General features: G+C 33.8%; 1 pseudogene; it reads right to left on the bottom strand.

The window, feature by feature from the left end:
- Positions 1-12,395: 12,395 nt before the first annotated feature.
- Positions 12,396-13,203, bottom strand: LOC137749467 (vascular-related unknown protein 1-like; annotated as a pseudogene).
- Positions 13,204-14,792: the final 1,589 nt, after the last annotated feature.

Here is a 14,792-nt window from a genome sequence, read left to right as displayed (position 1 = left end):
TATGCAATGGTTTTTGGGTAGAGCACTAGGGGTTATGTAGCATGCCCTGTATGCAAGAATGATGTAACATCTGATTGGCATATTGTAAAAGTTTGTTACCTTGGTCATCGGAGATGGTCACCATGGCACCACGAGTGGCGGGAAAAGGATAAAGAGTTTGATGGGAAAACAGAGCCTCGCCTTAGACTTAGAAAATGGTTTAGTGATCAGATTTTGAAACAGCTTAACCGTTTGGATTTTGCTCTGTTCGAAAAAAAAGTGAGTAAGACCAGACTTTCTATACATATGACCTCGACGCACAAGTATATGTTTTTTGAGCTCCTGTATTGGTTGAATCTAAAATTGAGACACAACCTAGACGTTATGCATGTTGAGAAACATGTATTTGACACATTAGTGGGCACCATTCTAGATATCAAGGGCAAGACAAAGGACACGATCAAAGCTCGTCTTGATTTGGAACGAATAGGAATACGGAGGGATTTATGGATGAATAGGGACAATGATAAAGCCATAAAAGATCTTGTGTTTTTTTCCATGAAACCAAATGACAAAAAAGAGTTTTTAAAGTTTTTATCGTCTATAAAATTTCTCGATGGGTATGCTTTTAATATGGCGCGTTGTGTGCAATTGCTTTACAAAGACCAATGCCAAGTGATCATGTTTCAGTGTCGACGGTTTGATACAAACCCAAATAGGCATGGAAGTGTTAAAATTGACCATGGCTTACTATCTGTGAACACTAACAGAACTTGGTACGATGGCGACCCTTACATTTTGGCTAACATGGCAAAACAGATTTTGTACCTCGATGACCCTAAAGTTGGGAAAAGGTTTTTGTTCAGAAGATGGATTAGAGGAATGCATATGCTATACCAAAACAAGATCCTACTAATGACGATGTCGACAACATCGCTGACCAACGTTTAGAATCTTCAATGGAAAATGATGCGGAAACACTCCGAGATACAAATCTTATTCAAGAACTGTTTCAGATACAAGGAGTGGCTTCAATCGAAATACCGATTCAGTCAATTACAATTGACCTCGGTAATCTTCTGCAATACGATACTATAGTGGGCCTGAACGATGACTATGACATACCTATCGACGAAGAGGAATGGGAGACTGAAAATGATAATAGCGACGATAGTGAAAGTTATAGTTCGGATGATGATGAATAATGCAATTATTTGTGACTTGCTTTGTAAAACATATTAAATGATATTTTTGTAATTTATTTATCTTATGTTATAAATAAATTGTTGGGTAAAGTACAAAAAACTACCTCAACTATTGGGGTCACGACAGTTTCATACCTCATCTTTTAAAATTAACACTGTCATACCGCATCCTACGAATTTGTGACAATGTCATACATCCGTCAATTTTTCTGTTAGTTTTTCTGTTAAGTGCTGACGTGGCAAGAGACAGAGACCACTCACTAATCCAGCTGGACTAAAAAATAATTAAATATATTTTTAATAATTAAATATTAAAAAAATTAAAAATAAAAAAACATAACAAAAAAATTTCCTAGAGGTGCGGCATCCCATTTCCCCTCTCCTTCTTCTTCTTCTTCTTCTTCTCCTCCTTCCTTCTTTTGGTTTTTTTTTTTTTTTTTTTTTTTTTTTTTTTTCCGGGTTGCGGTTTTCATTTTTTTTTCCTCCTCCTCTTCTTCCTCCTTCTTCTTCTTCTTCGGTTAGGTTTTTTTTTTTTTTTTTTTTTTTAAATTTTTAATTTTACTTTTATTTATTATTTTAATATTTAAAAAATATTAAAATTTTTTTTTAGTTTTTAATAATATTTTATTAATTTTTTAATAGAAAGTGGTCCTAGTCTCTTGCCACGTCAGCACTTAATAGAAAAACTAACAGAAAAATTGACGGAGGTATGACATTGTCACAAATTCGTAAGATGTGGTATGACATTGTCAATTTTAAAATATGAGGTATGAAACTGTCGTGACCCCAATAGTTAAGGTAATTTTTTGTACTTTACCCTAAATTGTTTTTATTTGAATAAATTTAAATTAAAAAGAAAAATTGACCTGGGTAAATTAAATTTTCAGTTTATTGCGCGACAAACATGAAGGTATTCATCGTGCAAATGTTCTTTGCTTGACGACTACGTTCCCTTTCATCAAGCAAGGAGTTGAAATTTTGACTTTCTGGGCGGGCACCAAAATAATTTCGTGAAAATGTGAATTTTTTGGGGGACAAATACCTTTCTCTTCGTCCCGCAAGAATCTTGGGATTTAATTAAAATGCCAAACACCTTTTCCCCTTAGTTCTTCCTCTCTGTTTTTCTCGACGCTATAAACTCTCTCACTAAATCTTTCTCTCCTCTCTCCCTTTGACAACCCTCACTCTCACTCAATCTCTTTCACCCTCTCAGCATCTCGCCATCTCGCCATCATACCCCATTGCACACTCTTCCTCCTCTGATAGCCCTCTCTCTCACTCAATCTTTGTCACACTCTCTCTCTCTGAGGTAATTTTTCAATTTGCTTAACTCTAGTGCTATGCTAGTAATTAGGGTTTTAGGAAGTAGTAATTGTAGGATTATTTCTTAATTTCAAATTAAGGATAGGAATTTGTAATTTTAGGATTTAGTAAAGTTAGGAATTAGGATTCTAGAAAATTTTAGGAATTAGAATTCTAGAAAATTTTAGGAATTTGTAATTTTTGTAATTTTAGGATTATTTCCTAATAACATGCATATCTGCTTTGCATGCATATCTATCTTGATTGCATATCTGATCCACATTTTTATTGCTTACATTGGTTGCCTACACACACACACACACACACACACACACACACACACACACACATATATATATATATATATATATATATATATATAGGCATTAGATTAGGTTTTCATTGTTGTTGCTGCCGTATCACATTCACGCACATATGAGAGCAACTATTAATTCTTGAAAGACATTACTGCATGCATTTTCACGTATCAGCATCATAACTCTTACCTTTGTTTTTTCTCTCATGTGTCGCATTAGATTAGGAGTTTTGATTTTGGCTGTTGATATAGGAATTATGCATTGAGAGTCTAAAGTTAAAGAAAAAGAAAAAAAGCATCGCAAGCACAGTGCATTGAGAAAGAAATTGGTTAGCAGCATTGCATATCTTTTATATATTTTAGTTCGAGAGCGAGTATGTTTTGAAATTATATATAACATATAGTAGTTTGCATTTGTGGCAACATTAAGACACCGAGTGCATTTATATTGCAGCAGAAAGTTTTTCCTTCAAGCTAATCGACATCATATTTTTGAAAGAAAAATCTTTTGTGCATTGGTATTTTGAGCAGCCCCGAAACCCGTGTCTTGTATTTCAGAAAATTCGGTGTTTGAACTCAAGTGTTTTAAATTATTTTAATCACTATTTTTTATGAGCTTTAATTAGAAATCAATTATGAAAATATGCCTTGTAATTTTCGTAATTGATTGTTTTTCAAAAATCACACATTCATTCATTCTGCATGATCGCGTTAGTATTTTACAAAGTTCGAGAAGAAGTTAATTGACAACCTCGTTAATGTCATGCATACTTGACCGGCATGTATATATGATTTGATTGAAAACAGTTTTCCTAAGTCAGCATGTTTCTATTGATTTTTTGGAAGCCTATATATAGGCACTAGATAGGATTTCTAAAGGCTGCTGCAGTTTTATGATTTAAAAAAAAAAAAGGGGTTTCGTGTTGCTGCCATATCACAACATATATATGCATTGAGTTTTTTTTTTTTTAATTGTGCATATGTCACATCTTATTAGAAGTCGTAAAGCGGTGACGACTGCACCCCGTTCGGTTCCCCCGCCTGTTACTTCAACCGCCATTGCTCCAACAGAAATGGATCCCAGACCGGTTAATTTGGTTGGTCCTCGGGCCTCCCAAGTGCCTGCGTCATCGACCTCTTCAGTGGCGCTACTTGTTAGTGTCAGGCGTGCTCATCGTCGCCCCCGCACGCCCAACACGATATCGGTATCCACTACTGATGTCTCAGGGTCACAGCCATGTAAAGTTAAATAACTCCCTTTATTTCCTTGTGAATTTAGTTATTCATATATTAAGTTCAATCAAAATTGTTACATACTGCAATTGTCCAAATTTGGCTTATTCAACTGTTGTGATTGTTGTTGGATATCATATATTATTCATTACAATGTCCAGGGTTTGGGAAATGTTGTAATCTTAGGGGAGGTTTTGCTGAAATTTCAGTATAATTTGTAGTGTTTGTTTGACTTTTTTAATTTTTTTTTCAGGAAAGAAAAATGCCCGGGGACCTTGTCGCTAGTTAAAGACAGGGAAGGACACCCGGGTGACCAATGAACGTATCATAATTGGATATGACGATCGACATCGGGCTACACCAACTGCGGAGCAGCATGGTGCATTGGCCCACAATATTGGTCACGTCGTTCGGACCTATTGCCTTATGCAATGGAAGTCTTCGAAGGCAATGTCGGATGAGGTGAGGACGAACATGCTCGATTATTTATTTGTAAGTACCTTGACTTTTTATTTCTTTTCCCTTAAAGTTTATATATTTATATTAATTAATGTATGTAATTAATTTGTTACATTGCAGACGAACTACAATTTTGACGACATCAATGATAATATGTTGGTGTACGTCAACAGGTTTTTCGCTGAACGATACAAGTAGTGGAAGAGCGACTTGCACCAATATTTTGAAATGTTTGATGATCCGCAGGTCGCTCTTGAGGAAGGTTGCCCGAAAGAGTTTGAGGACCGGGAAGAAAATTAGGTGTGGCTTTACAGTCATTTTCAGGAGCCTGGCTAGTGAGTCCGGCATTCGTCTCCGGATATTCGTACCCTGTCGATGTTCAAGCCCTTCCAACTCGAGCATGCCCAGAACTCCGCCTTTCGACCTCTAAGCTTGTCCTCATCCTCGAGGCCTTCTTGCCCCAAGATTTCCAACCACCTCCGAACGACGACCCCATAGATTATTCCACCTTCTTTTCTAAGTTTTTTACTCCCTTACTTTTTTAAACTTTTTCCTTGTGTGTACATTTTCTTTTTATTTTAAATAAATTATTTTTCTCTTCATTACATTATTTTTATTGCAATTTAATTTCATTATTTTATTACAAAATTAAAACCAGAACAAAAACAAAATTTTAATTTTTTTAAAAAATTTTTTGCACTACGAATACCTTCGCCTTGCGTAATTTTTAGCGACTAATATGTTTTCCTCGCGCAAGAATAACATGTCGTCATGCAAAGTTCTTAGAGACAAAGATTAGTTGTCCTATGTACGTATCCTGACGACTGCTACTCGTATCCTAGCATTTTGTGCGATGAAGATCTTTGTTCCTAAAAATTTGGTGCGACGAAGTTTTCGTCGCTTTGAAGTTTGTGCGACGGGGACAAGCATTGCGCGACCAATTTGTGTTCATCGCGCTAAAGGTTAAATGTAGTAATGATATGAATAAAAACCTCACAATTAACGAACACAAGAAAAAGATAAGGAACCTTGACGCTCAAAGAGCAAAAATAATAATTATTAATCCAAACGATTTGAGGCTAAAAGCTTTAAGTACAAAAATTCAAATTAAAACATCAATAGCCATGAAAACGAAAATTTACGAGAGGAAGAAGAGATTCTGCAAGTTAAAATCCTGCTGGAGTGCATCTATAAAAGTTAAGGTAGTGTCAAATCTGAAGATATAATTGTGATTGATATCGGGGTCGAGTTCTTTACAAGTGGGACATACTGATGTAGGATAGATACTGGGTTATACAGGCAATAAAATTAAATGAAGAAAGCAACAATATCAATCAAGAAAAATGATTGGGGAATCGGAAATTCAATGGTTAGTAGATTATTTGCTACTACCATATCCCAGGAATAACAGGAATTCCGGGCTGTCCTTGACAAGTGATCAATCCAAAGAGCTCCGATCGATGAAAGAAGATATGTTCGACTGTTCAAATTAATATAACTTTCATTTGGCAAGTCAGTTATGGCCCGTAATATATGGATTGGAAGAGAATGATGAGATCTACAAACAACAACTCTAGTTGGAATGAGCAAACTATATCGTTTACCATGTTTAATTCGAATTTTAATATTTTAGGATTTTTTTATATTTTGTTATTTATTTCATTTCTTTTCTATTTGGATTTCTAGGGTTTTCAGGGTTAAGTTACATTATAAATAGATCATTTCGGACTTGGATTTGTAATATTTCAACTATTATTCAATAAACACGATTTTTCCCTTTATTTTCCTAATAGACTCTCAAGCTAGGGCTTGCTAGTAGATTTTAGCATAGAAATTTTGTTCGATTTCCCTTGTCATATGTGCGCTGCGACCCTACTTGCTAAGTGTTTACCATATGCATGAGTTGAAAAAGAAACCTACTTGAACAACACGTTGCAATTAATGGATAACCACGTCTACTCGCAGGCAAACTCTGAAAACCACCCTTATAAAAGAGTGAAAATGGCAATCCAAAGTAGTGAAAGAAAGTCTTGAGCACATATATGCATGCATGCCATGTTTATATTCCTCGTGACGTTTTGCATGCTAAAATTAAGCTGATAGTGATTTATAAACTGAGTTAGACCTTTAATCTACCACTCCACAAGTTGAAATCACATTATTAGTGGTAGTTAAGTACTATGTGATCGACCACCTAACTTTGATTTGCATGCTAATCAATTTAACTCAGAATGGCTCGCCAAAAATTGTTGATACACACCATCAAGATAATTGCCTATCGATTGGACACTAATGCTTATCCAATTCCCTATTGTGATGATATATGACTGCAAATTTAACGTAAAAACAAATGAAAGTATTAGAAGGTTTCCAGAATCAATAATTAATTGTCTAATCCAACCATCCACCAATAACAAAGAATTAATTTTGCTTTGATGTTACGTGTCTTTGAGGGAGTATGGAGAAGAACTTAAAGTAGCACCTAAGCACTCTGTATCACATCATATTCATAATTATGACTTGGTAAACTTATCACATCATATTCATAATTATGACTTGGTATGCTATTACATATACAGCTAAATTAATTAAAAGAAAATTAATGAAAATAACTTGAAAACTTTGAGTTTTAATGTTAAGGACAAAATAAAAGGTAAAGTGTAGTATTAGAATTGATTTTTTAGTGTTAAAATGTGGTTTTTCATTAAAGTTAACAGTACTATGGACTTTTTGTTAAAACTCTCATTAATTAATTACAGGCGGTTACATACTTAAGTTCAGAAAAGTTTGCTACAAACGGTGTACAAAACCCTTTGCCTTCACCTTTGAATCTACCTTTCTATAATTTTAGATGAAATCGTTTAAACTATTCGTCAAAAAAAAAAAAAACACACACGCACACACACACACGATGAAGTTCACAATTACTTATACGATGGATTTGAATAATTAGAGGAGAATATGCGAAAGGGTAGTTGGTCACACAAAGGCGACTTATCTTGGATAACTGTATATAATTAAAAAGACACATTGGTATTCTAAAATTTTAATTGTGCACTATTTATAAGAGTATTTTTCTTACTAAATATAAAAAGTTTAAAATAAACAATTAGATGTTTCATATTTGAAGTGCCAATAACAATTCCTTAATTAATTTACATATAATTTAGACCATGGTAGGCCAACTGTACACTATCCACAATCCACTTATAGCCTAAATTTTTCAAGAACTTCTTCAACTATTGATGACGATTCAAGGAATATTTGCTTAATTAGGGTCTTTTGTTGTCACTTCCTTTTTTAGGACTCATTTAGAAAGTTTTTAAAATGATTGAAGTGTTTTTAGAGAAAATGATTTTGGGTTCCAAAAGCACTTGAAATGCTTCTTACTATTCTTCTTGCATGAAGCACTCCAAGTGCTTTTTGAGGATTCACTTGCATTTATACCAATGATTGATTCCAAAAAACAATTTCATTAAAAACCTTTTCAGCCATTTAAAAGTCATTTTCCAAATGAACCCTTAATATCCTCTTTTGGCGTTTTAATATTTATGTAGTATATATGGTATTGCATAAATTACCTCCATATGGTAGACTATCGAGAGAGAATTTATTGAGGAGGGCTAGTGTTACCGGTGGAAATCAAGCACCCTTGTGGCCCTCTTTGTTGACTCTCCCACCCCTTTTTCCCCTCCCTCATAACCCTGCCAAACTATTGAAAATAAAATTGAGAGAGAAGTTATTAATTCAAATTCTAGTTAAGAATTTATTGAGAAGGGTCTTAGATAAGGTGAATTTGAACCACATTATTGCTAGCTCATTGTGAGATTAAGCCAACCCCCCTCCCCTTTAATGTAGATAATATCGTTTGTTTAAAAAAAAAATTCTAATTAAGAAAATAATACCTAGCTTACCCGATTTTACAACAAAGCAAATAAAAACTATAATTTTTCTCATCTCTAATAAAACTATCAAAATCAGTGGTGGAGGTACATGGAAACCAGGATATAGACCTAGCTTAGAGCATGTTGTTTTACAAAACTGTTAAAACTCCCACGCATATTGAGTTGAAAGAAAACTGATACAGTTATTAAATAAGGTCCTTGTATAGTGTGTTGCCACCATGTCTTAGCCATTAATTTCATGCTTATGATATAATGTTCCCAATACTAAGGTTTCATTAAACATTTAAAGGTTCTTTCTTCTTTTTAGTATATAATTACTTATGCTAATCTAATTAACTAGCATCATGCGTTTTTTTTTTTTCAATTATGAGGTCTTAAATTGGCCTTTCATAGATGAAGATTTCAATTCTGGTTTCGCCATTGAGTTAGTCATTGGTTTATGAGATTTGAACTGTTTATGAAACAAACAGCGAGCTTGATTTTATAATAGTAGAGACAACGTTGTATCAAAATACATTCATGCTACCAAAAACAAAAATCTCTAAATTTCCTCATTTATTTTGTTCAATTATGGTTTCTTCTAAAGGCCCGTCCTAACCTCGATTTTCTGGATTCACAAGTGATAAGATTGTTTAAATATTATCGTGTAGTTACAACGCACCTAGCTGATCATTCAAAATATTACATTATATCCCTAGTCTTTTTTTTTTTTGGAACAAACGATATTATCTATACTAAGATTTGTTGAGAATGAGTCTCACATTGATGGGAGGAGGGACCTTGCATGAGCTTATAAGAGGTTGGGCTACTCCCAATATTGCCAATTGGTTTTATAGTAGAACCTCAATTGTTTTCATGGTATCAAAGCAGGTTGTCCCACATGTGAAGTCAAGCGGCCACATGTGCTCTGCATCACCCTGTTGTGTTGTCCACGTGTTAGGCTTCAAAATTCACCAAACGTGAGATGACTTGTTGAGAATGAGTCTCACATTGATTGAGGAGGGACCTTGCATGGGCTTATAAGAGGTTGGGATACTCCCCTTGCCAATTGGTTTTATGGTGGAACCCCAACTTTCTTCAAGATTGAGGGGGTGAACTTAGCCTCACAATGGGCTAGCAATAATGTGGTTCAAATTCTCCTTTTGGCAAGAATCGAATCTAAGACCTCTCACTTACAAGTGAAAAAGAATACTACTAGGCCGTAATACTAAGTGAGCCATCCCTAGTCATTTTAAATACATTATATATTTATTGTCTTTATGTAGCCTTATTAGTCATTTTTCGTGCAGTGATAGTCTTACAATTATCTAAAACATCGATATCAAATTTATGTGCATGAAATAGTAGTTATTTTGTTATTATGGGAAAGAAAATTAAACTAGTTTAATTAAATAACACTGATCCAAGTGCGTACGTACTACGTAGTCAGTAAAGAAAGTATTATCCATTACGATCAAGTTGACATACGCATCAAGAACATTGTTATCTTACGTTATAGCACTTATAAAAAGTAGTTGTATATGTGCGACGAACCTTTTTCTAGACTAGAGTGACAAACATCCATATAGGTATAGCTAAAAGTTGATGAAATTGAGATTTCACTATAAAATCAATTGACAATATGAGGAGTAACTCAAGATCATATAAGTCCTTAGCTGAACTTGTCCCTTACCAATGTGGGACATACTCTCCACGCACCATCAACTCTCAACACGTCACCGCACGTGTGGCCGATTTTCAAGCCTATACTTGGACAACAAGTGAGTCGCACGTGAGCACGTGTGGCCCTTTGGACTTTCACATAAGAGACAACCTGCTGTGATACCATGATGAAATTAGGATTCCACCATAAAACCAATTGGCAATATAAAGAGTAGCCTAAGAGATCATCATATGAGCCCCTAGCTAGACTTGTCCCTCACCAACGTGGAACAAACTCTCCACACACCATCAACACTCAACAAAAGTGTCCATTAATACCCACTTTTGAAATTCTTGTGGATTAATAATGCCTTGTTTGGTTGATGAGAAAACAAAAAAGAAAATATACTTTCGGTCATATCCACCGTATAACACATAATTCGTTAACGGTCCCGCATTTTAAGTAGTCAGAGAATGAGATGATCATAATACATATGCATTAAGTTTCATCCACACTAAAATTAGAATTCCTCGCAAAAAATTCCTAACGCCATATTAGACAATTAAAAAAAAAAAAAAAAAAAAAAAAAAAGACAATCACTAGCGATTTCTTAAAACCTTAGATATTCAAAGAATAAATCGACAATGCATATATCAATGAGGTTTCATTCAGATACCCTTTATCCAAAAACACAGGAAGCACTTATATAGGTAGCATCTTAATCTTTAATTATGCAGAGAAGAATCGGATCGAAAGGTTTAGAAGAGGAATATTATAGAATATGAAAGAGTCAAAGGGCAGCAGCAGACTAAATTAATGGTGGAAATATATAGCTGTACTGCTGATCAGTATTGTTTCTAAACTAAACTAAGCAAGCTAGCTCTTATGAATGCCGTCTCACCGGCTTTTAGTGCTCCTTGCACATGGAGGGGTCTTGTATTGCGGCCGTTTCTGAGTTTTTCTTAATACATGAATGGCCTGCAAGAGGTTGGAGCTGAATTAATAAATAAACCTATCAATCTACTTTTTCCCCCCTTTTTTAACTATTTCTAGCTATTTTTAATGTTATTTCGGACGTACAAGGAACTTGCATCCTTCAGGATTTAGTTGTTGCGATATTCTCATGCCTTTTGCATATATATTAATATATCATGTATCAATTATTAGTAGTCACCAAATATAATACCCCATTAGAATCTCTAGAATAAGAATTACTTAAATTTTATCATATTTTATTTGCAAGTCATGTATCGTTTTGGTTGGTTAATAGGACATTTTGTTTTAATTTACTACGTCCTGAGTTTTAACATTTTTTTTCTCAATATAACTTAGAATAATAATGTCGTTTGTAACAATGAAAAAAATATATATATCTTATTTGGTACTATTTATATTTATACATGGGATCAGTGGATGAGTCGATGAGAAGAAATGTAGCAAGGGGGGCGCAAAAGGGCGGCCTTGTTTGATGACTGTGTTAATTAACCACAATCACTTTCATGTGCTACTTTCATTACTTTTTTTTTTTTTTTTTAATTAAAGGGAACTGTTATTAGCACTCCAAAAATCTTATTGTACATTCTTCACAAGTGTATTTTTCTTTCTAATTATAATGAGTTTGGAGTGTAAACTGAGATTTTTTTTAGTACTAATAACAATTTCCTTATTAAACTGTTGAATTTTAGGGTTACTTTTGAGGGAAGCTTGCAAAAAATAACACGATTTACGTTATATAATTTGGCTTGCGTGATATTAAGACACGTTGTGGCATCAAATGAAGATCTTCAGTCTAAGACATTGCATCCAAGTTAATTGATAAAATTGTTTACTAGTCTTAGCTACTTCATGTAACTTCAAATCCATTAGTAACTATTTATATTGCTAGACAAACACTTATGTTAATTATCAGACTTAAATATTTATAGAACACGCATTTAGGAAAGTACACAACAGTCGTTAGGTTTATTCAAGCAACATAATACTAGCAAAAGAATATTTTCCAGTTATTTACTATGGTAAGATTTATCTATACATAAATTAGCTAGTTTAGTACTATATATTGTGAAATAACAAACCCATATAATATAGTTCATGTTATTATACATGATGGAAGATTGATCTGGCAAAAATCTGGACTATAGAAGAAATGAAAGGTACACACACATATATATATATACATAGAGAGAGAGAGAGAGAGAGAGAGAGAAAGAGGGAATGATCACATATTTTACAAGAACTATATATACACTATATGGACAGATATTTCCTTTACACAGTAAGTTATGGAAGAGGAAGAAAGCATGTGCAACTAGCAGAGAGGTTGAGATAGTGATTCTTCTTTGAAAAATGTGAAATTAACCAAGATAGTTCACCAACAAGGACATGGGAACCAAGCACAACCCTTTTTCTTTAAGTCCGTACAGTCACTAGTTTTTTCATCATCTGCCTGTTCCATCTCTGCAAAATGTCCTACAGTAGTCTCCTCCTTACCCTACAAAACCATCAGGACCAAACAAAATGATCATAATTAATCAAATAATTAATCTCTTTTCAAGAGAGTATTAATAGAAGAAATAATAAGGAAAAGAAAAAGAATAGTACCAAATAATTCATACTCATAAGAAGATCATCTATCTCTATCTGGGTTTATACCAACTGGTCTCGAATCACCAATCTATTACAATAATAACGACCGCAAAAGAAAAGTCAATTCCCACAAACTAACAGAAATTGCAAAAAGAAAAGAAAAAGGGAACAATTAATTTGTATGTGTGGATCTAAATAAAGAAGGACCTTGGGACTATTAACCGGAGAACTAGCAGTGTCCTCCAAATCATCACCAGAAATCTTTTTGGTTCTTGTATTCTTGAAGCTTAATTTCTTGGAAATGTTATTGGGTGCGACCCCAATAGAGCCTGCATGGTTTTGATTGTTGTGGGAAACTAATTTCCATGCAACACCAGAAGCAGCATCAGAAACCAAAGAAGAGGTGCAGCCAAAACTTTGAGCTCCTCCTCCTCCTCCTTCTTCTCTTCTGTTATTATTGTTGTTTGAGAAGTCTTCAAAGTAAGCAGTCCAACCACTCTCCTCCTCAGTGCATGAATATGTGGTTTCTTTTGAAGGAACAGCTTTGAGCAGAGATGAATCGCAAGACTTCTCCATGACAGAGAGGGCAGCTGCAATATATTTGTTGCCTGGCCTTTTGATACTAAAAAGAGAGATTTTTATATAACTGAAAGAAATGATTAAAATAATGAGGAAAAAGGTGAACCCATAATGCGGTATCTTAGCGTGGGGCAGAGAGAGAGACTGAAGGAAGTTATCAAAAAAAAAAAAAAAAAAAAAAAAAAAACCAGAATCTCGAAATAAAACCAAGGGTTCAGAAATGGAGAGAGATATAACAGAGAATGTGCAAGGAAAAATAAAAGTTACGGAGGCGGGAGGAGTTGACCTTTGTAGAAATTTTTAATTATGATGGAAATATAAGTGGTACATTAATTATTTTTATGCAAGTAGTGAGAGATTTTATTTTTTAAGTTATTAATTTTTTAACATACATATCTCATTATTTGTATAATAACATATAATGTACCATCTCGTATGTTGTTTACACTGAAAAATCTTTATGCGGTAATGATCAAATGGGATTTTCACAATTCACACCTATAGTAACCAACTTTTCTTTGTACGACTTGTGGGCCTGTGGCATCATGGGTTTCGACTAGGGTTGTGATTTTCACACACCCTTAACTACTTTTTCCACACTTTTTTATATTTTTTTAATACTTAATTTGTATCATACTATTTAATCTTCCATATATGCCTCTCCCTATTTAATCTTTCATTAATTACCATCAAAAAGTAGGAAGGGTATATATGAAAAATTAAATAGTAAGATATCAATTAAGTACTAAAAAATAGGGATAACTTGATATAGATCCAATTAATCCACTTCATTGAAATAGATCCAATAATTGAGATTCCATGTATGTTTATTTGTGGTTTGTACCATATTTACCCCTTAGACTTTCGAATCGTAGTAAATACACACAATTTCTTAATTATGAGATAATTTGTGGTTTAACTAATCCCTTAATTGTAGGATTAGTTATAGCCATATAATCACCTCAACCCCCAGTCCGCTTCATCCCTCCTTTTTTCCTTCTTCCAAACAATTCCCTCTATCAATCCTCCTCTTTTTTGTCTCTTCTTTTCATGGGTGATATTTTTGTGTTATTTCCTCCAAATTCGTTCCTTTAATGGGGGTATATTATATCATATTTATATTTTTATGTTCCGCCATGTAGGTTCCCAACATTTTTCTTCCAATACAATAGGTAGTTTATTTTTATTTTTCAGGTAGATTATATCTGCTTTGTAGGTATAAACCATTTTCTTCCTATACAATAGGTAGGTAGTTACTAGATTATAACGGTCTTGTTTTCTTCATAAATATTAGGTAGTTACTAGATAATATTTTAGTTTGAGTATTTAAAGATTCAAAATTTAAAAACTGAATAAATGATAAAAAAAAATTAAAGAAATTAAATATTTTTATTTGAAGGGGCAAAATTGATATCAAAATATGTAATTGGATAACTAGATTTAGTCCGAAAAACTACTTAAGTTTTTGGACCTAGATCCAAAAGCCTCTAAAAAATAGAAAGGATGTGAGAAAAGTAGTTAAGGGTGTGTGAAAATCACAATCCTTTCAACTAAACCCAATCAATGAGTGACCAGGACAATACTTG

Source organism: Pyrus communis, chromosome 11 (genome assembly GCF_963583255.1).
Source record: "Pyrus communis chromosome 11, drPyrComm1.1, whole genome shotgun sequence".
NCBI lineage: Eukaryota > Viridiplantae > Streptophyta > Magnoliopsida > Rosales > Rosaceae > Pyrus > Pyrus communis.
This window is presented reverse-complemented; position numbering and strand designations above follow the sequence as displayed.